Below are 26,469 nucleotides of genomic sequence, written 5' to 3' on the forward strand. Positions count from 1 at the left end.
CCCAAAGCATTTTAGGAAATTATGCAGTGAACTCAGTCTGTGTCTCTCTGTCTCTCATCCTCTGTCTCTTTGTCTCATATATAGGATGTGTTTATATAATGGAATATGTACATATATAAAAGTTTCTCAACTTTTAAATCATACTTAATGCTCAAAAAAATTTGTGTAACACATAGAGGATGGCAATTTGTCTACTGAGAGAGACAGTTGAAGAAAATAAGCAGTTTTTAAAATTCAACTAGTAGCTAAATGACTGAGTTGTGTAGTGATCCAGCCATGCAGGCATATATTTAAAATAAGATTATTTTTCTCAAAACTTCTGATATTCTTTGAAGTTCAATTTAATAAATATAAAATTATCAAAGACTAACCAGCCCTAAAAACTTGATGCCTAAAAACAAACAAACAAACAAAACCAAATTGTCATCTAAAATAAAATTTCATTAGACTTGCTTTGTCTGAGTTATTATTTTGGAAAATCAAAGCTAATGCGAACCATATATTCACCAACGGCCTATGTACTAAAATTTTGTGAAGTTTCCTGTAATAATTTCCATTTTGGAGACGAGAAGTTCAGTAACTTATTCAAGGTCAGGATCTCCTAATTGGGGGAGGCAGAACTCCATTGTTGTTGGTTTGACCTTAGAACTCAGTGTTTGCTCTACCTCATATTATCTACTTAAAAGGATAGGAAAATTTCGTTTTTAAAACTGAAACCTAAAAAAAAAAAAAACTTCTTTGTCCAAAGTTTTGAGGCAGCATGGTAGACTGGAAAAAAACAAAACACATTATCACGGGAATCAGAAGAGCTTGGCCAGTTTGAGTTTTGCTGATTATTAGCAGGATAGATGATTTACCTCTCTGAACGTTAGCACTTAGGATCTAGTAGTGCTTGTCCAGCCTTCCTAAGTTATTCTCATGTATGTAATAGTCAGATAAGATAATGTCCAATTGTAGCATTTTCAAAATCTTGAGGACTTTCAAAGGTAAGGAGCTAGGAGTTCGTATTGCAAATAAAACTTACTGCAACACACTAAAAATGAATGGTTGTTGGTATCTCCTTTGGTATGACCTGTTTGATCATGGAACAAAATATCTAGTAGGCCATATCTGAGCTTTTAATGGCACTGGGTCATGATCATCTCATATATAGTATTTAGGCTTCATGAAAGATCTTGTTGAATTTTTTTTTTTACTTTATTAAAGGTCCACAATTCTTCATCTAAAATGCTCAGGGCGGGATGTCTTTCAGAACGCTTCAGGTTTTAGAAATGTAATATGATACGTCAACTATAAATTTCAGAAAAACCCAGTGGAGTCTGAGACAGAACTCCATAATCCAACACATTAGTATTTGTGCAGAGTAATAGATCAGAATTCTCAAAAGATGGATGAAAGCTATATAGTTTCTTGCCAGGTTAAGTCGGGTTATGTTGCCAAATGAAGAAGTGCTGAAATTACAAAAAATTTCGTCTTTAGATTTCAGATATGTGGATAATGGGTGAAAAGATTATAATGATGTTTACTTTTAGAATTATAAAAACAATGCCGACACATTTTAGAAGTTTTAGAAAATGGCAGAGGAGCTCGGTAGAGCATGAAACTCTTGATCTCAGAATTGTGAGTTCAAGCCCCACCCTGGGTGTACAGATTACATAAAAAATAAATTTAAAATTTTTAAGGAAAGGAAAATGCAGAAAAAAGAAAGAAAAGAAAAAGCCACTCACAATTGAGAGAATGTCTTCTAGCTGCCAGTGTCCATCCCTTTTATACAACTTAGACTGTACAATACATATCATCTTATAGTTCACTCAATTCTTTTAATAGTATGGATATTCTTAAGGGTCTTCTTAAAACAGACAGAAAAAAAACGAAGGGAAAGGACAGCAGAGCTAGAAGAGGGAACTCTGCAAATCAATGACAGAAGATGTGGAAGGCTATTGTTAAAAGAATCTCAGAGTTTTTGTAAAGAAGCGCTCCTGAACTAGAGTCTAGATCAATTTTTAATGTTATAAAGGATACGATCCGATATGGATTTTTAAAATGCATAGAAAATCCTCAAGCTCCATTTAATGCATCTTTCCTGTCTGCTTGCTCTCTTTGGTTCTCTTGCCAAGGAGAACCCAGTTCCTCATTTGAGCATACATTGTCTTATCAATGCCTGTTGAAAAAGCAAATGTTATCTTAGGATTTTCAAACAATGTAGTCTTTTTTTCTTTTGTAGAATTTATATTTGCTAATTTTAATGTTTGCCATGAGAAAATGTCTATACTGTGATCTTTGGAAGGAACTCTGAATATTTAAAGCACACTAGAAATCTCGAATGCTTTTCTTATCTGGGGTTAGACAGCTTCATTTAAGTGAAAAACAACTGCCCTTTAGAAGGTATGCTTCAAAAATTACAGGATCCACTATTCTGCATGCCTTTCCAAGACTGCACAGTGCTATGTTTACAAGTGCTTTTTGAGATTCTAAGTGAATGAAACAAACCTAAGTTTAGAAGCCAGGCTTACTCTATCTATAGTCAATTAAATGCGTCTGCGTCTGACTTCCAGAATGTCAACCTGCTATATTTCGCTTCATATCTGTATTTGACTGGAAGCATTAACAAATGGGGAAGCCATAAAATATTTAGAGCCCATGAAGCACTCAGGACTGTCAAAATGATCTATTTCACATACATGGCCGTATGCTGGGGCTTTTAGGTAAGATTTGTCCGTTTATGTAAGATATAGTTACAGTTCCTATTTTCTTCGATTTCATTGAGTTCTATCATAAAGCTAACAATAAACTTTGAAATGCACTTAAGTTCTTTTTTTTTTTATTTCTGTCTTTTCTCGCCTTTGGGTCATGCGTACATGATTGAGAGAAGTAGAATTATGTCCTCAGAGTGAGGGAGTTTTAAGTATTAAAATACTGAAAGGGGGGCGCCTGGGTGGCTCAGTCGGTTAAGCGTCCGACTTCAGCTCAGGTCACGATCTCGCGGTCCATGAGTTCGAGCCCCGCGTCGGGCTCTGGGCTGATGGCTCAGAGCCTGGAGCCTGTTTCTGATTCTGTGTCTCCCTCTCTCTCTGCCCCTCCCCCGTTCATGCTCTGTCTCTCTCTGTCTCAAAAATAAATAAAACGTTAAAATTTTTTTTTAAATACTGAGAGGTATGTTTATAGTTTAGAAAGAGAACAATCCCCAAGCGTCCCCCATCTGTTCCCTGTACTTCTTGATGAGTTTATGCCTTATTGAATTGTCAGAAAAACTTGTCTCTATTGAAATTTAATAAACCATATTAAAACATTACATGACATAGACCACGAGGAAAGCCACCACATGTGGTCCTTCCTTACGGGGTTTGTGATCTGTCAGTAGTGGATATAAATGGCTTTGACTGAAGTGAGTATTAGTGACAAGATCATCACAAACCAGAACCCCAGGGAAAAGCAAAATAATGTATTTTTAATTTCAATATTCTTTACATTGAGATTACTAGTGAGTTTTAATGCCTATTTATTGTTCCCTATACCTTGGAGGGAGGTGTTAATTATATAGTGTTTTTGGTGACTGATTTGCTGTTCTCAGTCTTTTTTTTTTAGTAATTTCTTGCTCTCCACCTTGCCATCCGTCGTTACTTCATGCAGAATGTTGTGACCTTACAAATAAAAAAACTGAGGCTAAAAGCTTACTCTAATGCATCAATTTGTACTTTAAAAACTCCACTAAATCTGCAAAGTCACCATCTTCATAAATCAGAGAACTAAGTTATATTGTTATTATTGATAACATTGCAATCTTTAGTTTGATCAAATATCTTATTGCTGCTGTCATGGTTGAGTGAGCTAAGGAAAGTTCTAGCTTGCCTTCCCTATTTGCTAGAACCTTATTAAAGGACTGGTAAGAACACAAGAAAAAAGAAAATCATCTAGATATGTTAAAATCGTATGAATGGTGTTTGAAGGGAATGATGTTTGAATTAACCTGAATCCTAATCTCCAACATTCAAAGCAAATAAATGACTACTTATTTTTAATATGGTCTGAACATCGACATTGTTTTAGAAATGCTCATTAATGTGAATCAAGGGTGATACATGGTGTCAGAGCACAAGTAAATTAGGAAGGTAGGAGAAGGACAAAAAGTATGGCTTTTCCAGACCCAGAGGAATTACAGTCACAAGTGCTGGGAGCCTTCCCCAGTGACATCTCAAACATTTTAAATATTCTGCAACAGAACGGATAGTTGCCTTAGGTCTGCCTCCTCAAAGCAAATGCTTCTTAATCAATACAATATATATGTTATATATTGCATGTATATTATTATTGTATTATCTGTATATATTTTACAAATATATGTATTATTGTATATAGTATATATTTTTGTATATATATTATATACATATATATTATATATGTGTGTGTGCGTGTGTGTATATATGTATATATATATATAAAATTGCATTAGGCATTTTAAATAATGACTCATTTCACTTTTAAAACAACCCAACAAGGGGATGCTGTTATTATCCACTCAACTCAGAAAAGTTGAGCTAGCCTGTCCACGTCACATAGCAAGTTAACTGCAGAGCCAGGAGACGGAACCTAGGCAGTGCGGCTCCAGAGTCTTGGCTGCTAACCACTGCCATGTTCTCTTCTCACTTATCTACAACATAGGTCAAGAACAGAAACTAGGATCTAGAATCCTTGCAGAAGGAATTTTGATACCATTCTTAAATAATTTAAGCTGTTTGGAAGAATGAATGTCACATTATTTTGGTGTGATATGCTTTGAAAACGTGTCACTAACAACCTTGTATAAGGTCACTCCTCATCAGGGAAATACAAATCAAAACCACACTGGGATACCACCTCACGCCAGTCGGAATGGCTAAAGTGAACAAATCAGGAGACTATAGATGCTGGAGAGAATGTGGAGAAACGGGAACACTCTTCCACTATTGGTGGGAATGCAAACTGGTGCAGCCGCTCTGGAAAACAGTGTGGAGGTTCCTCAAAAAATTAAAAATAGATCTACCCTATGATCCAGCAATAGCACTGTTAGGAATGTACCCAAGGGATCGAGGAGTGCTGATGCATAGGGGCACTTGTACCCCAATGTTTATAGCAGCACTTTCAACAATAGCCAAATTATGGAAAGAGCCTAAATGTCCATCAACTGACGAATGGATAAAGAAATTGTGGTTTATATACACAATGGAATACTACGTGGCAATGAGAAAGAATGAAATCTGGCCATTTGTAGCAACATGGTTGGAACTGGAGAGTATTATGCTGAGTGAAGTAAGTCAGGAAGAGAAAGATAGATACCATATGTTTTCACTCATATGTGGATCATGAGAAATTTAACAGAAAACCAGGGGGAAGGAAACTGCGGGGGTGGGAGGAGTTACAGAGAGGGAAGGAGGCAAACCATAAGAGACTCTTAAAAACTGAGAACAAACTGAGGATTGATGGGGGGGTGGGGGAGAAGGAAAAGTGGGCGATGGGCATTGAGGACGGCACCTGTTGGGATGAGCACTGGGTATTGTATGGAAACCAATTTGACAATAAATTATTTTTTTTTAAAAAGAGTAAGCCAGATAATTAATTAATATATTAATTTAATTTATTTAAATTAGTTTATTAATTTAATTAGTTTTATTAATTTAAATAATTACTTTAATTAATAAGTTTATTTAAATTGACTTGTTTTGGAGAAGAGGAAGCTGTCATCCATGACTCTGGTGATGGTCATTTTAAAGCAACATATTCCTATCATAAAATACAATTAGCTGAAAATAAAGAGCTCACTGTTGGATATGTTCACCCTCACTTTTCTCTTGAAAATAGTCCCTGCTGCTGAAAAATGTGTTTGGCTTAAAAAATCCAATGGCCATTCCAACATGGATACCAAAGAGAGCAATGTGATGAGCCTCAGAGGATTCTTCAAATCAATCTGTAACGATTTAGATGGTTATCCAAATCATGCATAATATATGATTATAGACTTATAGTTTACATAGACAATTCATGTCGAAATTAGTCTGCAATTCTCTGAAGTACATGTTTTCTTATGAAATTTTTTAGAAGACAAGCAACCCAAAATTTGCAATACATTTTTTATATAACATGTACATTGTGACTATCTGAGGGAAGTAAATATTTCTAAACAGCATTTGAAAAACACCTTGAGTGCTGTGCATTTTCCTCACCAATCTCATCCTGAGCATGTTATTTATACATACACATATACACACATGCACACACACATACAACACACTCATACTCTCAGATACATTTCAAGACCCAGAATAACTTTAGTAATTCCCTTTTTCTCCAAAGTGGTAGATGTTAGATATTTCAACTGACCTTTGGCTAGCTGCATCACTACTTATATCTGATAATTTACCAAAAAAAAAAAAAAAAGATAAAAACACATAAGGATAGGCAAGAAGTTAGGTAGAAGTTATTGAGTTTGCAAAACAAAAATTGGGTTCAATCCCAACATCCATGTCATCTGCCATTTTTCTGCATTGGTTATTAATCTCAGAACACTCCAAGCCCACAGTTAACTTAGCTAGCTGGACAACTCATCCAGAACATGTAAAGTGGTAATAAGCATCATAGGGGTGATCTGTTCATAGACTCATGCTATTTGGTAGATGTTTGACTGGAAGATCTGTGTTAAAATCTTCCATAAAAACATTTTATGGAATAGTAAGAACTAAATGTTTCAGGTAGTGGATATAGGTTATTTTCATTTATAGTCAAGTATTCTTGAGACTTTTAAAAATTTGCTATTTTTTATATTTTGGTCAGTCTCCTCATTACCAAAGTGTTTCTTTTCCATACATCATAGAGATGGTGATAGGAAATTAACCTAGGCTTAACTAAACAGCATTCAGATTCATAGGACATTAAAGCTAGAAGCCACCTACAAAGCTTCAGAATTGACATCTCATTTGCTAGGCAAAATGTCCGAGATCAGAAAAGCTAAAAAGGTATGAAGAGTACATAGTTGCTTAGTAGAACACTACCTGTTAAGTCAACTACTTTTTGCTTACTTATTTATTTTCTAGGATACTTGATTAGCAATTAACAAGGTCTGAAGACCACAGTATGATCCACTCATTATGATAATGCAATTCATTCACCGTACTCGGGAAAATACAGCAAAAACACACAACAAAGGAGATCTCTGTCTGGCCAGGATGAAGTTGGAGGAAATGCTGGGAGATGTCCATCGGGAATATAATTACACATTCAATAATCTTTTTTTTTAATTTTTTCAATGTTTATTTATTTTTGAGACAGAGAGAGACAGAGCATGAATGGGGAAGGGTCAGAGAGAGGGAGACACAGAATCTGAAACAGGCTCGAGGCTCTGAGCTGTCAGCACAGAGCCCGACGCGGGGCTCCAACTCACGGACCGTGAGATCATGACCTGAGCCGAGGTCGGCCACTTAACTGACTGAGCCACCCAGGCACCCCACGTTCAATAATCTTTATATTGATTTAAAATTGCTAGCTTGTTAGCAGAAATAGTTTAATTGGGGGATTTCCTTTTTGCTGTTTTTCATTGTTTTTAACATACAGAGAATCTTGGGAAACAGAAGTGGATCAAACCCCTTTCTACCTATGTGAAGACCCTGTTCCTGATATGCACATTGGTCATCTGTACAGGGCACTAACTAACTGAACCAGGAGGCTTCCTTTGCAAATTTTCCTCAGGGTAGTTTATACTTTCTCTTGGAGGAGCATGGTATAATTACGGGAGGTATCAGTTGCTGTGAACTGTTTACCAGAATTTTGATTTACCTCAGCCTTAGTATGACTCCTTTACACTCTGCCAAGTGGTTTCTGAGTTATTTCAATCTTGGCCAAATTCAAAGAATCATAAATTGGATCAAGGTAATAAATCATCCTAATGCACCTTGCCTTCATTAAATAATTCTTGGGGTTTTACATACAGATCAAGGCACTCCTTTTGAAGAATTGAATAGTATCCATGATCTTCTGCTCTGTAGAATACATTACAGTTTTAATAATCTGGCTTGAAGCATTTGCCTTTCTTAGTAGACTTTAAGCTCAATGAGTGCAAGTACTATGTTATTCTATCCATCAATCAGCATGTCCTCAATACCTGACATATAGTGGGTGTTTGGTTAATACATGTTAAATGAATAAAGATGGCAACTAAAATCATGAAAGTTGACAACGGAAACCATGCACATGGGAATGTTTGAATTGGGACTGCTTATGGAGACTGGGCTACATTAGAGAGAGATGAGAAAGTCATCTTCAAATAGTTGGAAGGTCCTTAAACATAACATATTTTTTTTATTTTCTGTTACTCGGGGAACAACATGGAGGTCTGGTGCAAAGTTCAAGCGACTGATAAATGTTTTGCTTCAGGAGGACTTAAAGTAGAATGTTCACACATGAGCAGAGAGAGCTACCTTGCAAAGTATCAAGTTCTGCCACTAGTATTGTTCAGAGATGAGATAATCCACTTGCAGTGATGGGTGATAGAGCTGATGCTTATCAATCTTTTGGGGGGTGGGCATGCTGACTTTTAAATGCTTTGCAACAATGATTATGCGGACTTTCAGGGGTGGGGTGGTTTATGTGATTCTTTTTTTGTTTAATTTCAGCTTTATTGAGACGTATGATTGTGACATTTTTGTGACTGAGAACACAATGATTTCCACTTGTGATTTGTAACTCTTCTTTTTCTTCTTTTCAACACACTTCCTAATTTCATTTGGAAATCTATTTTCCTATTTTTCTAGCCGTGAGTTCTTTTGTCTAGGTTGATAATGATTGATAAACAATATTGAGTAAGTCATGATTTAAGCAAAGTTTACCATTGATTCAAATTTATACCAATAGCTCTTACTGTATTAAATTAGCCATGTGTAGATATAATCAGAAACAATTTGAGTCTGTCGTATATCATAAATTATTTTTTCTTGCCATGGCCATTAGCACCTGCTTGTACTCAATTAATTTTTTTTTCAGGAAGGATTTCTTCAAGTCTCCTTCAAGTGGCTAAAATAGGCGTGTAGCCAAATTACCTAAGCCACTACACTGTAATAGGCTCACTATTGATCACCTACAGATTTTCTGTCTCTTTTGTTTGGATTGTGTCTACAGGTAGGTCCCAGAGGGGAATGGTTGGTGTATTAGTCTGGTTTTATCTGGTCTTCAAATGCTCGAGTTTTACATGACACAAAAATAACAGCACTCCAACAGACAACTCAAAGCGTATCATCATCTTCCCGTCTGAGTATCTGCAAGTCTGACTCTGTCAAGATTAATCTCTCCATGTTATTCAGCTGCTTAGTTGAGGCTGCTACCTCTGAGAGAGCCAGTGTCTCAAAGTCAGCCATTTGGCTGGATTGTTTATTCCTATGCTATCTCTACAAAAACTTACCTGCCAAACCTAAAGACTATGAAAAATTATAGAGAAAGGTGGGTGTGTAGATGAACACATTAAATAGAGTAGTGTTTATAAAAAAGAAATGAGGCATTTAAAAAATACAAACATGTCAAAACATATCTGCCGGTGGAAAGGAGACTGGAGAATGACGTGTGGTTGGTTGGGTTTGCAGGTTATCGACCCAGCCCTTTGAAGATGTGAATAATGGCTGTTGACAATTTAGCTCCAGATCCTGAATCAGCTGTCACTAGGAAGGACAGGCAGAAAGCATGTCCTACTGGTCATCTTGATTTGAAAAAGCAGCTGAGACAGACGGTTTTCCAAGTCTTTGCCTTTGTAGAACAGTATGCGGTTGTCAGATGGAGGGTCTTTCTGATACTTCTAAAACATTGTCCATCCATTTGACAACTAGCTTCTTCCCAGAGCATATGTACTCCATATGTCAGCTTTGCAAACCTTGGTTCATAACATTTTCTTTTTCATAGGATGACCTTTTCTCAAATTACTGAGTACTCAAAACATTCTAGTCATCCCTATAGTCTAAAGGCTGCTTCCTCAAGCCACATGTGTTCTCGAAGTTCGCACTGCATTCTGTAGGCTCAACTCGTACAGCATTACTCATATTTGGTCTTTTAGGAAATCTTGTTTGCTCTTCCTTTCTGTGTCTTTTACATTTTGAGCTCCTTAAAGGGAGGACTGACATTTCTATTCATTTTTGTGATTCTACTCAAAGGTAATAAATGTTCCTGTATAGGTAGGAAAAACAAAATGTGCGATGAAAGTAAGTTTGGTGCATTAAAACTTAGTTTAATAGAATCCAGCAAATTTTGAATCTATTTTAGGCACAGTATAAGGCTTATTAGCAATTAGTGTTGATGCTTCCTTGGAAAATGTTGAAAATCAATGTAATTCATCTTGCAACACATAGCTACAAAAGCCCTGTTATGTTCTATGTGATAATATTGTAACTCAATGCTTTGTAAGTTCTGTTATAGAAGTTAGTAGAGATAGCCTAGAATGCACCAAGGGTCTGTGGAATGCATGTTTGTTATTGAAACTTGAGCCCTTAGATTGAATTTTGTGATATCTAAATGGAAACCTATATTAACACTTGGAGATTTGTTCATTTTCCTTACCCTTAAAACTGAATCTTTGTCCCTGAGTGCTTAATTTTATATACACTCTTTCCTGAGCCATGTGTGTATTTGTAGCTATACATCTCCAGATTCCAGGACAAGTAAGATGTTAGCAATGGGGAAAACTGAGTGAGGGATATATGGGAACTCTCTATAGTATCTTTGCAACCTTCCTGTAAATCTTCAGTTATTCCAAAATTAAGTTTATTCAAAAATAAGTAAATTAAAGGTAAAGACTTTAGAAAGTTTTCTCATATTAAAACTCAGAAAGCTGGTGTATCCCTCAATTTCTCTTAGGTCATGGAGTCAGTAGTTACTCGATAATAGCATATTTTACTGAATAATTATTGATTTATAATCTCTCTAGGCATAAATATAAATGTAGGTGTGTATTTGGATTCACACAGAAGCAAGTCAAAAAGAGAGTAGTTATTATGTGATTCATAAAATAACCTTTTTAAAAAAATCAATCAATATGTGGGCCTTCATTTTTTCTTTTTTTTTTTTCTTTTTTCTTTTCTTTTTTTTTTTTTTTTTTTGTTTTTGGTCCAGCACCATTTTAATGCTTGTTAGAAGTGTAATGCTAAAGAGTATATATATATATTTTTTTTGATGTTTATTCATTTTTGAGAGAGAGAGAGACAGAGCTTGAGCAGGGGAGGGACAGAGAGAGAGGGAGGCACAGAATGTGAAGCAGGCTCCAGGCTCTGAACTGTCAGCACAGAGCCCATCACTGGGCTCAAACTCACGAACCATGAGATCGTGACCTGAGCTGCAGTCAGACAATTAACTGACTGAGCCACCCAGGCGCCCCAAGAGTATATCATATCTTAAATGCTCGTTAGAATATTCTGTTTGAAGGGGCACCTGGGTGGCTCATTTGGTTGAGTGTCCAACTTCAGCTCACGTCACGATTTTACAGTTCATGGGTTCGAGCCCGCTTCGGGCTGTGTGCTAACAGAACAAAAGAATATTCTGTTTGAAGATGTTCACAGATATGTCCTAATGATATGCTAAATCTTCTAATATGAGAAAAGTCCCCCATGATGAGTCAGGAGAATCTTCAGGTATAACTATTTTTGGAAAGCAAACTTGTTGTTTATTACCAATGAAACTTTCCAGTTATGTATTGCTGACTCTGAAAAGTGTCAGAGTAGAATCTTGGCATCAGTGATATTTCACATGCCCAAGTATATAATTTAGTTATTTACACCCTGAAACAGAAATATACCTGTGAATTATCTATCACAAAGCTATTTAATAGTGCAGAGTACAATTTGTTTGCGAGAACACCTGGCATGGTAATCATATGTGAAGATGGAATGGATATTTCAACATCCTGGCTTCAGTGTGTAGAAGGAATTTCTGTTTTCTAATGCAGTTTCCGAAATGGCTTTCTGCCTATTTGGAAAACATTTTGAAGACTGATACAATATAGTGTTTTCGACTATAAAATGGGAAAGTATCAAGTCACAGCTTTCCTTTTTTAGAATATTCAACTCAAACATTTTTATAGACTAAATGGATTGCTTATGTGAGTGGTTTCCAGAATTCTAAGCTTACAACATCTTTCTTAAATTGCCATTATCATACACATTGAAAGTAGTATACTATCATCAGATTTATACTCTAATTGTAAATTGCAAATGTATAATTACTAGAATTTAACCTCTCCAAATTGATGTAATTCAACCTAATTATCCTGGCTACATAAATGCGTGCTAATTAGCAAGAAAATACTTAAATAAAACAAGAATATTAACACAACAACTACAGAATAAACAAACTTTTGAAGAAGGAAAAAAAACTCCAGGAACTAATTATGTCTACAAAAATAAATCATCAACGCATAGTATTTTAAAGTCTTTTTCCTGTTCACTCAGACTTAGATGTGGCCAGAATTGTTTCAGTATGTGTTTCGAATTCTCTCCACATTGACAGTTTTTGCTGTGTTCATGTCTTCATACAATAAGCCATTTGATCTTATTTATTTAGTAAACGTCTATTCTCAGCTTGTTACGAACTGGACAGTGTGGAGGTGTCAGAGAAACAGAAACAGTCCCTGTCCTGAATCTATTTAAGTTACTTGCTTAAGTAACACTAACTCAAAGGAAAATGATATCGTCATTTAAAAAGGTTAATGGAAGTATGTATTTGTCTGCTTTGCTCCCTCAGTGATTCCCCATGGGGCTTAAATTCAAATCCAACTTTTAGCCAAAGCCTTTAAAACCCTATTTGACCTAGCTCTGACCTCTACCTTCCGTTATTTCCTTGCTCTCCAGCTCTACTGTGCAGCAGTTACAGGAGATGCATTTTCCCTCCTCAAAGGTGCCTAACACGTTCCTGCCCCAGGGCCTTGGCACTTGTTCTTGTTGCTTCTGTCTGGAAAGCTGGTTCTTGCTCCCTCACCTCCTAGCCCCCATAAGACAGAAGTTTAGTCCAAGCTTTAGTCATATTACCTCCATGTATTTCTTAAAAAGGGTACCAAACAAATAGATCATGTATGTCCCGAGAAAAAAAAAAACATTGGAGGATTCCTAGCAATGATTCTGTAGCAAAGAAATAACAGCCATGATCAGCAACCTTATGAGAACAAAGATACACACATACTACACCCTGTAACTAGTTTAATAATCTTGAAACACCTTGAAAAACAGTGCTTCTATTTTTTAATTTTTTTAATATTTATTTATTTGGGGGGGGGAGGGGCAGAGAGAGAATGGGAGACACAGAATCTGAAGCAGTTTCCAGGCTCTGAGCTATTAGCATAGAACCTGACAAGGGGCTCGAACTCACAAACTGAGAGATCATGACCTGAGCCAAAGTCAGATGCTCAATTGACTGAGCCACCCAAGCACCCCAATTAGTGCTTCTTTTTGATCAGTGTATGTGAGTACACTTGTATTTGACACAAAAGTCAAATGCCATCAATATGGGAACATATAAAGCAATAAAGCATTAGCCGTTTCATTAACTATCATTTTTACTTTTGAGAATTTACAAGGCTGAGGGAAGATGATTTTTACGGTCCAGATCTCTCTTAAAAGCTGCTAAAGTAGGTTGTGTTTATGTCTTACCTCTCTGTGACTTTCTTTACATCAAGGAGAGTCACTGTGATGTTCAAATATTAGGTCTCCTCCATTGAAAAAGTTTTTATTTTTGAGCTTACTCTACATTTTCCCCATTTTTTTCTTTGTTGCCATGCCCAGGGAGTTTGCCACAAGTACTTATTATTTGCCCAGAGTCTTACGTGTATGGACAGCTAGTAGCGTGACTTCAAGAAAGATAATTTGAAAAATTATTTAGTATTGGATATTTTATCTAAATGTATTTTGTGTAGCAATGTTAACTGAATAGAAATGAGGATCATGCCCTGAGGAGGGGAATAATTCACCAGGAGAGGTATGAGAGCTGGCTCTGAGATTTTAAGAGGAAGGTGGTTTGGCCCCATTAGGCCTCAGTTTTCTCATTTAAATACTAAGGGATTAATCTAGATCTGGAGGGCAAATTGGTCCTCTCTTCGTGCAGAAAGAAATTGGTTAGAAAAGGCTGCTGCACTAAATTAAGACGTGTCTTGAGGCCATATATGGGCTCCCTGGGAAGAACACAGATTACTCCTTGAGGTTGGCCAGGGACAAGGCTCAGAAATGATACAACCGTGCCATATATTGGCAATTCCAGGACAGGATCCAGTTTTCAGTGATTCTTTTTAAGGTCACTGGGTTTGCACAGTTTCTCTCTATGGGGTGAAAACCGTTTGCTAAAAGTGAAAAATAAGCTAAATCCACTATTTACCCACACTGATTTCTCTTTTGTTGTGATTCAGTCTCAATAAATTTATAGTAAATATATGGCTACTACTCTCCTTTTCTTATGTCCTTAAAAGTCCTGAGTTCTGCTTAATGGATTCTGATCTTGACTAATAATAGTCATAATAGAAATCATATTTTGAGCAAGTACTGTATGCTAAGCCATGCCTGAATTATGTCATCCTTGAAAACAATGCATGAAACCGTTATTTATTTTACAAATGGGAAAGCGGAGGCTTAGGGAAGTTAAGTAACTTGCTTAAAGTCACAAGGCAGGTGAATAATAGAGTTGAATATGAACCAAATGACCTGAATCCAGACCTGTGCTCTGAGCTCCTGTTTTTTGCTCTGGAATTACTGACGTATGGCTCCTGCAAGGTTGGTCACAGGTAGGGTGAGGACACAGAGAAGACCCGCCTTATCAGGCAGGACTGGTGCCCAATAGGACCTCTACACTGAGACGCTTCCCCTTGTATCCCTTTAACTATTTTTACGACCCTGTTACTAAATAAGTGTGTTCATGGAGTTGTGCTTGGTATTGTAGATATGTAACAGACACATCAGGCACAGTCCCTTGCATTCAGCTAAGCATCTGGCAGAGGAAAGAACCCTTAATCGCATAATTTTACAAAGAATTGCATACTTTAGTGTTGTGGTAAGGATGGCAGTGCACAATAAAAGCCTACCACAGGATTACCTGACCTGTTCTGGCAGGTCAGAGAATTGCTGCTTGGCCTCACCAACTCAGCTGGTTGGCTCAGTACTCACTGTCTGGCCCACACATCACTTCCCTTCCAGGTTCAACCATGACAGAGTTTCTCTAGCAGAATTCCAGTTCTGGGCTGTGCCTGCCCCAGCATGCTTTGCAGCTCTCCCCGTTCACAGCAGCCTCTTCTCCACTAATAGAGGTTTTACTAAATGTATTATCATATTCCAAGCTACCATTACCTTATCAGACCTCTGCTCTGCTGAAATACTGAGCAATATTGTCTTATTGATTGGGTACCTACTGACGGTAGCAATATGCACACATGCATTATTCTCATACCACTGTAGCTTTAATAGGCTGGAGGTAATACTGAAAGTAATTTACTGCCATCTATATATGGCGGTTCGAACGCCGTGGTAGTTAGAGCTGCCGATTTGGAGATTCTGGCCTGCATACAAATGTGGTATCCAAAATCTCTTCGAGAACTAATGTGATAAAATCAGAAACAAGAAAGACCCAGTCTCTGAAAAGCATCACTGATCTGATTGCCACACACAAGTATAGCAGATGGGAATAATTTTTTAAGAATGAAAGATAGACATATCTTCCTTTATCCTGAGCTTCTGGTAGAGTCAATGGCAGGGACCAAATGAGAGTCTGCAAACATGATGACTTAATTTAGTGTCAAAATTCTGCATCTTTCTGCTACCTGCCTTGCAGGATTCAGCACACGAGCCGAAGATAGGCCAGAGATTTAGATGAAGAAAATACTGAAACACTTGTTGTTTTTTCGCACCAGTGATAACACTAAGAACCTTTATGTACTCAGTCATTCAATGTTTTATATTATCAAGGGATCCATCTTAAAAAGAAGCAAACAGAAACCTACTATTGTAAGAACTCACTTGATATTCATTGTTTTCCTTAGCCAACTCCATTTTTTAAAAAGGGAACTTAAGTTCTGTAAATATGTGTAGATCTTGTTGATCCATTTTAACTGCTGGATAGCATTTTCAGCGTTCCATTACATAAATCACATTTATGTACACATGGCACAAGAGAGGAACAATTAGGTTGTCTTCATTTTTTGTTTTACTAGCATACAATGATTCAGTGAAAATTCTTAGAGTTAGCTCCTTGAACCAGCTCATCTAGCTTCTCTAGGGTAGACACCCATAAAAAGGAGGAGAAAAACAAGTTGTAAAAAGATATGTGCATCTGGATTCCAATTATATAAATCTTTAAAACTCACAAGCGTATTGCTTATGGGTGAATTTGTTCATATTATAGAAGTTCAAAAACCTGCATGGAAATGACCCACACCGACTTCAGGAGAGGAAGCTTCTGGGGGGAAGGGATAGGGATAGAAATAACATGTTAGCAATATCTATAACATCATATTTCTTTAAAAAATGATCTGGAACAAATTGCAATATGTTAACATCTGTTCAATCTTGGTGAGAATTATGCAGATATTGTATTTTTCTTATACTTTTAAATATGCTTGCCATGTTTCACAAGTTCTGTTAAAATTAAGTTCTTTGAAACATTGCAGGCTATTATTTAGAAGGGGAAAATTGTGTGCGTACCACAAAACCATTAGAGTTATTGGTAAAAAATCTTTTATGCATACGCTCATCTACCTCCTCTGAGAGGAGGCACATATGAGTTGGGGAACTAGCTGTGAAAGATGATCAAATCCCCGCATAGCGGAAGATTCCCATGGCTGTGGACTTAAATAGCACTTTCTACTTTCACTTACTCAGGATGAGGGCTGGAATCAGGGGAAGCACCTAGAAATCTTGGATGTCCAGGGAGCTAACTCATACGGGACCTGATAAGGAAGATTCAACCTCCTTCCTGGAATGACTCAGTGGACTCAGTTACAACCTCTGAGTGGGAAGGAAATTACAGGGGTCTTTAATTCCACATGAAATCAGAACCGGGTCAGGCATTGGTTACAAAGAAAACTGGAGCTGAAGAATGTACCTGGCAGGCAAGTCTATATGGTGAGACTGTGCGGTAAGGTGGGAAGCAATGCAGTTGGGTCAGCCCACCTCAATTTGAATGATGGGTGAGATATGAAAGCTTTCCGAGACCCAGTTTCTTTATCTCAAAAATAGGAGTTAACCCTACCCGGGATGATATTCTTATCAGAGTCGAATGAAGTAATGCAGCAAAGTCCTTGGTACCTCCTAAAAAGCTATTTTTCTCTCCACCAATAAGGTGAGTGTTAACTGGGGGTAAATAGGGAGGAGACAAAGAGAAGCAACCAGAAGACTTCCAATAGGCTGGCCCTGTCTGAAGGGCCCTTGCAAAGGGATCGAAGAAAAAAAATCCCATCTTTGCTGCCCCTTTCTCAGACCAGGGAGTAGGGTTGGGGTGAAGTGTTAGATTGTTACAGTGAACTGAAAATAGCTGCAAATTAGCGATGAGGGTATTAATTAGATTATGTGTGTATTCCTCAAATCAGGACACAGCAGTCCCTTGATTCAGTTAAATGTTAGAGGCAGCTTGGCTGGTCTGACCATGAGGCTAAGCACTGAGCAACCTCATTCATGGTCTTCTTCTTCTTCTTCTTCTTCTTTTTTTTAATACTTATTTATTTTTGGGAGAGGGCAGGTGGGGGATTGGCAGACAGAGGGGGACAGAGGATCTGAAGCGGGCTCTGTGCTCACAGGCTGACAGCAGCGAGCCTGATGTGGGGCTCGAACTCACAAACCACGAGATCATGACCTGAGCTGAAGTTGGACACTCAGTCGACTGAGCCACCCAGGTGCCCCGCACCCTCCTTCATTTTCTGACCACTGCTGGTCAGGGGTGCAGGAGGGCATGCCCGTCTCTGCTGGGAAAGTGTCACCAACACAGACTCCCAATCACTGCTTCTGTCACTGCTCTCTGCTCTGTAAGGCAGTCTGACACTCTAAAATGTGCATCCCAGTATACATTTCCAGTGGATGATTTTGAAATCAAATAAGAATCTTTAACACAAGCATTCTCTGTCTGCTACCACTCCTGCTCACTGCTGCTTTTTAATTCTTCTTTTATTCAAATTAAATACCTTACAGTCATTCAGAAACTGTTCCTTATGTTGCCACATCTTCCCACTGTCAGAGCAGTTAATTAGCTCTTGGCAGGTCTGAGATTCTGAAGAGCTCGAAAGATGATTTGTAATTGTGCACTGAAGTACAGCAAGTTGCTTCAAGTAAACATAGCTAAAAGTCTATTGTTTGGCATTTGTCAATTTCTGCACGATCTGGATTTTCATTTCTTTGGCAGAAATAGAAAGTCTTATTTGTTTCACATTCCTGGAGGTACAGCCATCATCATTTCTTATACCTGAACAAAGGAAGACTGTAAAACCTAAGGAAAAACATAAAAAGGAAAATGGGATCTTATTGAAGCAAAAAGCCCTATAAAATCTGAAAAGGGCTTTGCTATGGAAGACCTATACCATAAAATTGATTCTTATTGCCGCCGTTCCCTTTAAAGAGGTCAAAAATGAGAGACTTACTGAGAGTCTTTCTTATTCATCTTTGGCAGCAAAATAGAGTCCGTTCTTCTTTTCTGATTGGCATTCAGAATCCTCCAGGGTTTTGAACTTGACATATTTCTCTGATCATTTCTCCCACGACTTATCTGCATACACATTCTGTGGTAATTTTTGAACCTCTCAGTCCTGCCTTAAGAGCCTGACTTAATTTTTACTTGCTTCTAGAGTCTTCTTTCCCTACTAATGGCCCCTTGCCTCCTAGGGACAAATTTTGGAAAAATATAGGGTGTCCAGTTAAATTTGAATTTCAGGTAAACAAGGAATATTTTCCAAAACAACTGCATCCTATGCAATATTTGGAGTATACTTTTACTAAAAATTTATTCCTTGCATATCTGAAATTCAAGTCTAACTGGATGTCCTGTATTACATCTGGCAACCCTAGTTCCTACTCTGAACTCTTAGGAAATTAATTGTCTTAATCATTCACTTATCACTGACATCTCCAGCCTAGTTCTGTTGTATATCTTCCGTCAGGTCTTAAGCCCCTTAGAAACAGAAAGGAGTTCCAGTATCCAAACTGGAAGAAGGATGTGCAAGATGTCCGTTCATGTGGTAAAAATCAGAAATGACCAGGCAACATACAAACAAAAGCAACCTTAGTTTTTCTTAAATATCTTGAAGAATTGTGGGTACAAATACATTTTAAAGAAAACCCTCGAGGGACAAGCAGTTGGAGGTGAGGCCAGATTCTAGGCTGTGTTCCTAGAGGTTGGAGGAGATCACCAGCTAGAGAAGGACAGTCTTTGCTCTGACTTGTGCAAACCAGCACATGCTGGGCAAATCTGTGTTTGAATCTCCTGCCACCCCAAACACAAAAGTAATCCTCTTTGTCTAGTAATTCCCTCTTTGGGAACTTTACTAAGTAAGCAGAAGCTGGGAGCTGGGATGGAAAATGGAAAAAGACCTCATGATCTTACAGCCAGAAAAAAGACCAATACCTACAGAGGAATAATAGTAAATATGACAATATATAAAAAAAGGAAGACAAAAAGAAAATAGAACCAAACCTTTGACGTGCTCAAATGCAAAATTAAATACTGTCAACCTCGAATTCTGCATACAGTAAAAATATATTTGAAAAATTATGGCTAAAAAAATATTGTCAGATAAACAAAAGATGAGAGAAATGGCTGCTGACAGATTCACACTATCAAAAATGCTAAAGAGAGTTTTGCAGTCTGAAGGGAGACAGTGCCAGATGGAAATTCAGATCTACAGTAAGGAATAAAGAACCATCATAAGGATTGTTTTAAAGGGATACATGTAAAAGATTATTTTCTCTCTTACGTTTTTTAAAAGTCAATTAAAATGTCTTACATTATATGTGAAAGCATATAATATTAATTCACGGTTGATCATGCTGAATTAAGAATGCATATTAAAATTCCTAGGGCAACAATTATAAAAATAATTTTTAAAAAAGGCATAGGTAAAAAGCCATTAGAGAAGATAGTAAAACATACTCATCTATATCACTCCTCTCCAGGAAAAAAAGATACAAAATGGAAAGAAGGAACAAAGGATAGAAAGGACCAAAAAGAGAACAGAGACCATGTGTCCCTCTGGAAATCTCTTTGTCATAAAGTACTTTAATTATTCAAAGTAAGTGAAAAAAACATGGCACGTCCAGCTCAGAGAAAGGGTCTATTCCAACTCTGTTCTTTGTGAGCCCTGTGATCTTTTTCGCTCGTGCCTTTTTTTTAACTGCTTTTTTGAGATCCAATTCCATGCTCTTTAGTTCACCCATTTAAAGAATACAATTCAACATTTTTTAGAATATTTACAGTTTTGCCACCATTACCATAACCTAACTTTAAAATATTTCATCATGCCCAGAGAAACCTTGTCCCCATCATCCCTTTTCTTCTATCTGGTCCGTTTGTTAAATTAGGAATCCTGGGATCCACTCTGAGTTCGCTGAAACCAAATGCCTGCTGGTAAACCTTGCGTGTCTATGTGTGTCATAACTCCCACAGGTGATTTTTGACAACCACCTCAGTAATGCTGCTCTTTTCTCACCAAATCCATTTCATTTTGCCTCTTTGCGAAATCTTGGAAGTCCACAAAGATGTGGTTCTTCAAAGAATAGTCTCATTGAAGTAAATGGTACCTCCAGGGTTCTGGCGTGGGCCAGTTCCAGAGGCACACCTCACGTTGCGTTGTTAGTGAGGAGCTCCATGGGGTGGTGAGGTCTAAGGACCCATGAAAACCCACATTGATTTAAATCTTTAAATTTTCACTAAAGGATATGAGCAAACATTGTAACTAATATAGTGTTTTAAAAAATTTTTTAATGTTTATTTTTGAGAGAGAGAGAGCACGCACAGGCGCACAGGCATGGGTTGGGGATGGACAGAGAGAGAGGGAGACACAGAATCCTAAGTCTGCTCCAGGCTCTGAGCTGTCAGCACAAAGCCCGACATGGGGCTCAAACCCACGAACTGCGAGATCAAGACCTGAGCCCAAGTCAGAGGCTTAACCGACTGAGACACCCAAGTGCCCCTAAATAGTGCTTAAAAGATGTTTATATTGTGAGAGAGAGAGAGAGCATGGGAGGGGTGGAGAGAGAGGGGGACAGAGGATCTAAAGAAGGCTCTGCTCTGACAGCAGTGAGCCCGACGTGGGGCTTGAACCCACGAATTGTGAGATAATGACCTGAGCCAAAGTCGGACGCTTAACCGACCGAGCCATGCAGGTGCCCCTTCTCTAATTAACATAAAGCGTAGTAGGGAGTTGTGGTTAACAACAAGAGTAGCCAAGTGTGACAAGGTCAAACATGGCTTACTATCTTTGGGAACTCGAGCTAGTTTCTCAAAGTTATGAGCCTCAAGTCCCGTCTCCAAAGCAGCACATTCTTCATGAGGTTGTGATGAAAATGAAATGAAACAAAAGAAATTGATTATTTGGAAAAGTACCTGGCACATGATAGACAGTCACTAGATGTTAGTTATGATCATCATTACAGTTTATAGCTGACAATTCACCTTAGAATTATACTAGGACCAATTTGAAGCATCTCACTTCCCTATTCTTTGATCAAGTAAGAGGCCTAGAATTTCATAACCGTGGCACTTATTTGATAGGATTGTTGTCACTGAGAAATAAATATATGAAACAGAGAGCCAAGTGGCAGGGTAGTAATTTGTTCGTCTTATTCAGATGGAATTTAGAAAAGTGGGATGTACACATTTTTGACACTATTATTTGGAAGCATAGCATGCAACCATGTTTTGTTTGCTGTTGAAGCACTGTTAGAATCCTGTGCATGTTGTACGGTTAGTATCTGTTTGTTTCAATAGTAATTCAAAAAGCCTTTGCACTCTCCTCCACATACACCTTTTGGGGGTTACTTATTTATTTATTTATTTATTTATTTACTTCTATCTGTTTGTCCCTGTTTGTCTTGTTTCGTAAGTAATATCCTGCTTTTCTCTGACACTCTAAAGTGGTCACAGGAATTTTTAAAATGAATTGCTACATCAAGACAAGACAAAGCAGGAGGAGAAGGAGTATGCTGTGACTTTAGGATGGAAAGAACTGTGGTTTGACTGCAAAACCAGAGGCAGCTTTGATTGGGGCAAACACAGGAAAGGTACAAGAGCAATGAGTGGAAACTCAAGACCTCCCAGGCAGAGGGAAAAGTCAGCGCAGGAAATGTTCTGTGTGGGGAGCAAACAGCTGGTTACAACTGTTCAGAGTATCAATCATGTGACGAAATCTACATGGAGCTGAGCAGCGTGACAGTACAGTCTCCTCGCCACGACTGGAATGAGAACGAGGACGGGCTTAGATTTACATACTCATTCACACACACACACACACACACACACACACACGCACGCACACACACACACACACAAGGAGGCATCTTTTGGAGTCCTTTGCCAAGGACAGCGACAACAGAGCATTCTTTTTTCCAGGGGCAGTGAGAAATGTTTCTCTGGTGCTGGGACGAATGGAGAGCCATGGACTATCTCTGTGCCGGCCACTGCAAAGTCTCCTGGGGAAAAGAGCTGCACAGGCTGTGATTTTCATTGATTTCATGGCTCTCAAAGGGGACCGCTGCTCTCTCATCCTGGCCACGGAGCCCAGGAAATAATTCCCCCAACAGGATGGTTCCTTACGGCTTTCTCTTTTATACTTGCATATATCGAGCTTCCTTGCATGAGAGAAATAGTCCTAGGAGACAAGGGTGCTTGCTTTATTGTGTGAAGGGGGCTTCTAAGGAGATATATGTCCTGAGACCTAGAAAGTCCCACAGAGAAAGAAAATGGAAAAGAGGGATTCAGCAGTGAAACAAAAACAATAGTGTGACTGCCACTGAAATATAACCAATAAGGCAAGAACTCATGTGGGTGCAGGCCAGAAGTGTAGAAAAACATCAGAAAGACATTCTGAGCAGAGAAACAGGCCCACTTATAAAATACAGGAGATTAAGGAAAGATTAGAAACAATAGTTAGTTTTCAGAACGTGCTTTGTACCTAGGAAACAAACTAACTTCTATAAGCTCAAATGAAAATACATAAATAAGATTATTGTTGTAATAAAGGCATCTAAAATGGAAAGCTCTAAGAAATTCCTCAACATCATACTTTTTATTGGACTGACAAAGCCTGAAAATTGATAACCAGAAGACGTAAATGGAGGAATGTTTTATGTTTTAGTGTACTTTGTGGGTAATAAAATAAGGACGAGGATGGGAAATAACCAGGTTTTTGTGATCATTCTATGTTGTACAAAACATGTTTTGTTTCTGAGACCCGAAACAAAAATTGTTCCATAGGAAAAAGATTGGCCAAAAAAATGAAAAAAAAAAAACCACTTATAGAATGAATCCATATACTGTGTGCTTTGGGGAAAGCAAAAAAAAAAAAATGCCTACATAAAGTCAAGCACAAAAGGGGCACCTGGGTGACTCAGCAAGTTAAGTGTCCTACTTTAGTTCAGGTCATGATCTCACAGTTTGTGGGTTCAAGCCCTGCATCAGACTCTGTGCTGAGGGCTCGGAGCCCTGAGCCTGCTTCGGATTCTGTGTCTCCCTCTCTCTCTGCCCCTCATGCATTCTCTCTCTCTCTCTCTCTCTCTCTCTCTCTCAAAAACAAACATTAAAAAAAATTTTTTTTAAAGTCAAGCACAAGAGGGACAAGGGTGAAAATAAACATTAAAATAATAAGTTACTTCCAGAGGAAGAGAATGCCACTTCAAATAAAAGATAGAACAATCCAGGGGCACCTGGGTGGCTCAGTCGGTTGAGTGTCTGACTTGGGCTCAGGTCGTGATCTCACAGTTTGTGAGTTCGAGCTCCGCATCAGGCTCTGTGCTGACAGCCCAGAGCCTGGAGCCTGCTTCGCCTTCTGTCTCTCTCTCTCTCTCTCTCTCTCTCTCTCTCTCTCTCTCTGCTCCTTCCCTGCTCACACACTGTCTCTCTCTCTCAAAAATAGATAAAGAGAGAGTTCTAAGTTTCATTCCAAAGTAATTCAATTAAAGGTACAAACATGTCAAAACCTGATAACATTTATAGAGTATCACACACTAGAAATATAACCACTAAAGAAAAACAATGCAAATCAAAGGCATCAAGATTATAGAAATGTCGGGGTTTTATGTGTACTTTTGTATTTTCTTAAACTTTTTTTTTAACATTTACTTAATTTTGAGAGACAGAGCATGAGCAGGGGACGGGCAGAGAGACAGGGAGACACAGAATCCAAAGCAGGCTCCAGACTCTGAGCTGTCAGCACAGAGCCTGATATGGGGCTTGAACTCACAAACTGTAAGATCATGACCTGAGCCAAAGTCAGACACTTAACCAACTGAGCCACCCAGGCACCCCAACTTTTGTATTTTCTTTAGCACTGTATAACTCCAAATTGAGTAGGAGAAAATCTACTCAGTGTTTTATATTGGCCTTGAGTGAGAGTGTTGTTTTCTCATGATAAACAGCCAGCTAATAGCCTATAAATAATAATTTAGAAATGAAAGCAGGATATAACCTGAAAAATGTTTAAATTGCACAGGATTCTCAGGATAGACCTTCCCTTAACTGAATAATGTCTTCACTAAAGAAAAGTTGAATTCAAAATTGAAAAGTAAAGTACTCACAGATGTATCCACTGATCCTAAATTAACTGTCAATACTATGAAAACTATGAAATCAAGAGGGATCACCTAATTTCCAGAGAATCACAATCTCTAAATGTTTCCATATATGCAAAGATAAAGGAAAAGTGCATTTGGTTAATTAAAAGGACAAGTAAAAAATGTAAAATTTGTACTGACACTTCAAAAAACAATTTTTTTGAAAAAAGGAGGATGCCATTATCTTTATTCTTGAGTTACTCGCCTAAGAGTGTCTATATTTAACACTAGCTTTTTCCTCAACAGTACTATTAGAAGGCTCATTATATGCTTGTCACACTTTTTCATTTTATGGATTTTTCATGATGTCTTTACTCTTAAAAGAAAGAAAAATCATGCATAGTCCTATTACTCTAACAATTGTGTGTGTGTGTCTGTCTGTGTGTGTTTTTACTTTTTTCCTGTCTGTTCTTTGTTCATAAGCTTACATATTCTGACAAAATAATTATGACATAGGTTTTTAAAGAATGTGTCATACCTATGGCCTGGGGTCCTGAATTTCCAGTCTAACTGTTGTTGAGTTGTGGTCTTTATACTCGTGCCCTAAAGCACCCCTGTCCTGCCTAGCAAAGCTGGATTTCCATTGGCTGCCACTTTCATTCTCCAAATATTCTAGTCTCATTTCCTTTTCACAGTTCAAGGAATCTTACAATTGTCCTTGTCTCTCTGACTTTATGATTAAAGTCTTTAATATGGACATCATTCTGGACTACATACTACCTCCTAAATTTCATCAAAGGGATTTACTGCCATTTGGGGTGGAGAAGCTCTCCCTTGAGGGGAACATGAAACAACCTTGGTTTTCACCCACCACATATGAATAGGGCTTCACCTTTCCTTGTGACAAATAAAAATGCTCCCACATATTCCAAAATCCTCTTTAGAAGGTAGTACCACCCCACTGAGAATCACTAACACCTGTAATTCACTGTGCATGCAGAAGATTCAGAACTTTATTGCCACAAATGTAGCATGATCCTAGAAATATGGCAAAGAATTAAACATTCCAAAGTGTCTCCTCTGACAGGCTTTCTGAAATTCCTGAAATTCTCACCATTGGTCATTGCCTCAGTTAGGTGGTATATAATGATAAGAACAAAAACAAAACCTTATATAGCTTTTACTGTATGCCAGACTCTATTATATGCAGTATACATGTATAATAATTTAATCCTCTACAATGAACTCTGTAAGGTCCTATTATTATTATTATTATTATTATTATCATCATCATCATTATCATTATTATCGTTATTATTATTCCCATTTTACTGATGAGATAACTGAGAAACAGGTTAAGTCAATGGTAACTAGTACAGCTTGGTATTCAGCTGACTAGTGATAGGTCCAGTAGTTGAACCAAGGCTATCCAGGTCCAGAGTCTATGCATATTTTTAATTACCATCTTTGGATGCCTTTATATAAAGCCAAGGTCACAGGCTCCAGTGGCCACTGCTAATACAGGCTGTACATTGCCTTAGAAGAAAGTGAAGTCGTGCTGTATACTAATATTCAGCCATGCTATATAGATGGTCTATAAAATATAAGATTAATACAAATCTCATGTATGGTCCCAGTTAAAAATACAAGTATTGAAGTCGTTTAGACCCAGCTTCCTGTCGTAAATCTACCACCATGTTGTATAACCATGTATTAGCATAGTAAGTGTCACAAAGTAAACATTGAATCCATA

The sequence above is a fragment of the Prionailurus viverrinus genome, chromosome F2 (genome assembly GCF_022837055.1).
Source record: "Prionailurus viverrinus isolate Anna chromosome F2, UM_Priviv_1.0, whole genome shotgun sequence".
Lineage (NCBI taxonomy): Eukaryota > Metazoa > Chordata > Mammalia > Carnivora > Felidae > Prionailurus > Prionailurus viverrinus.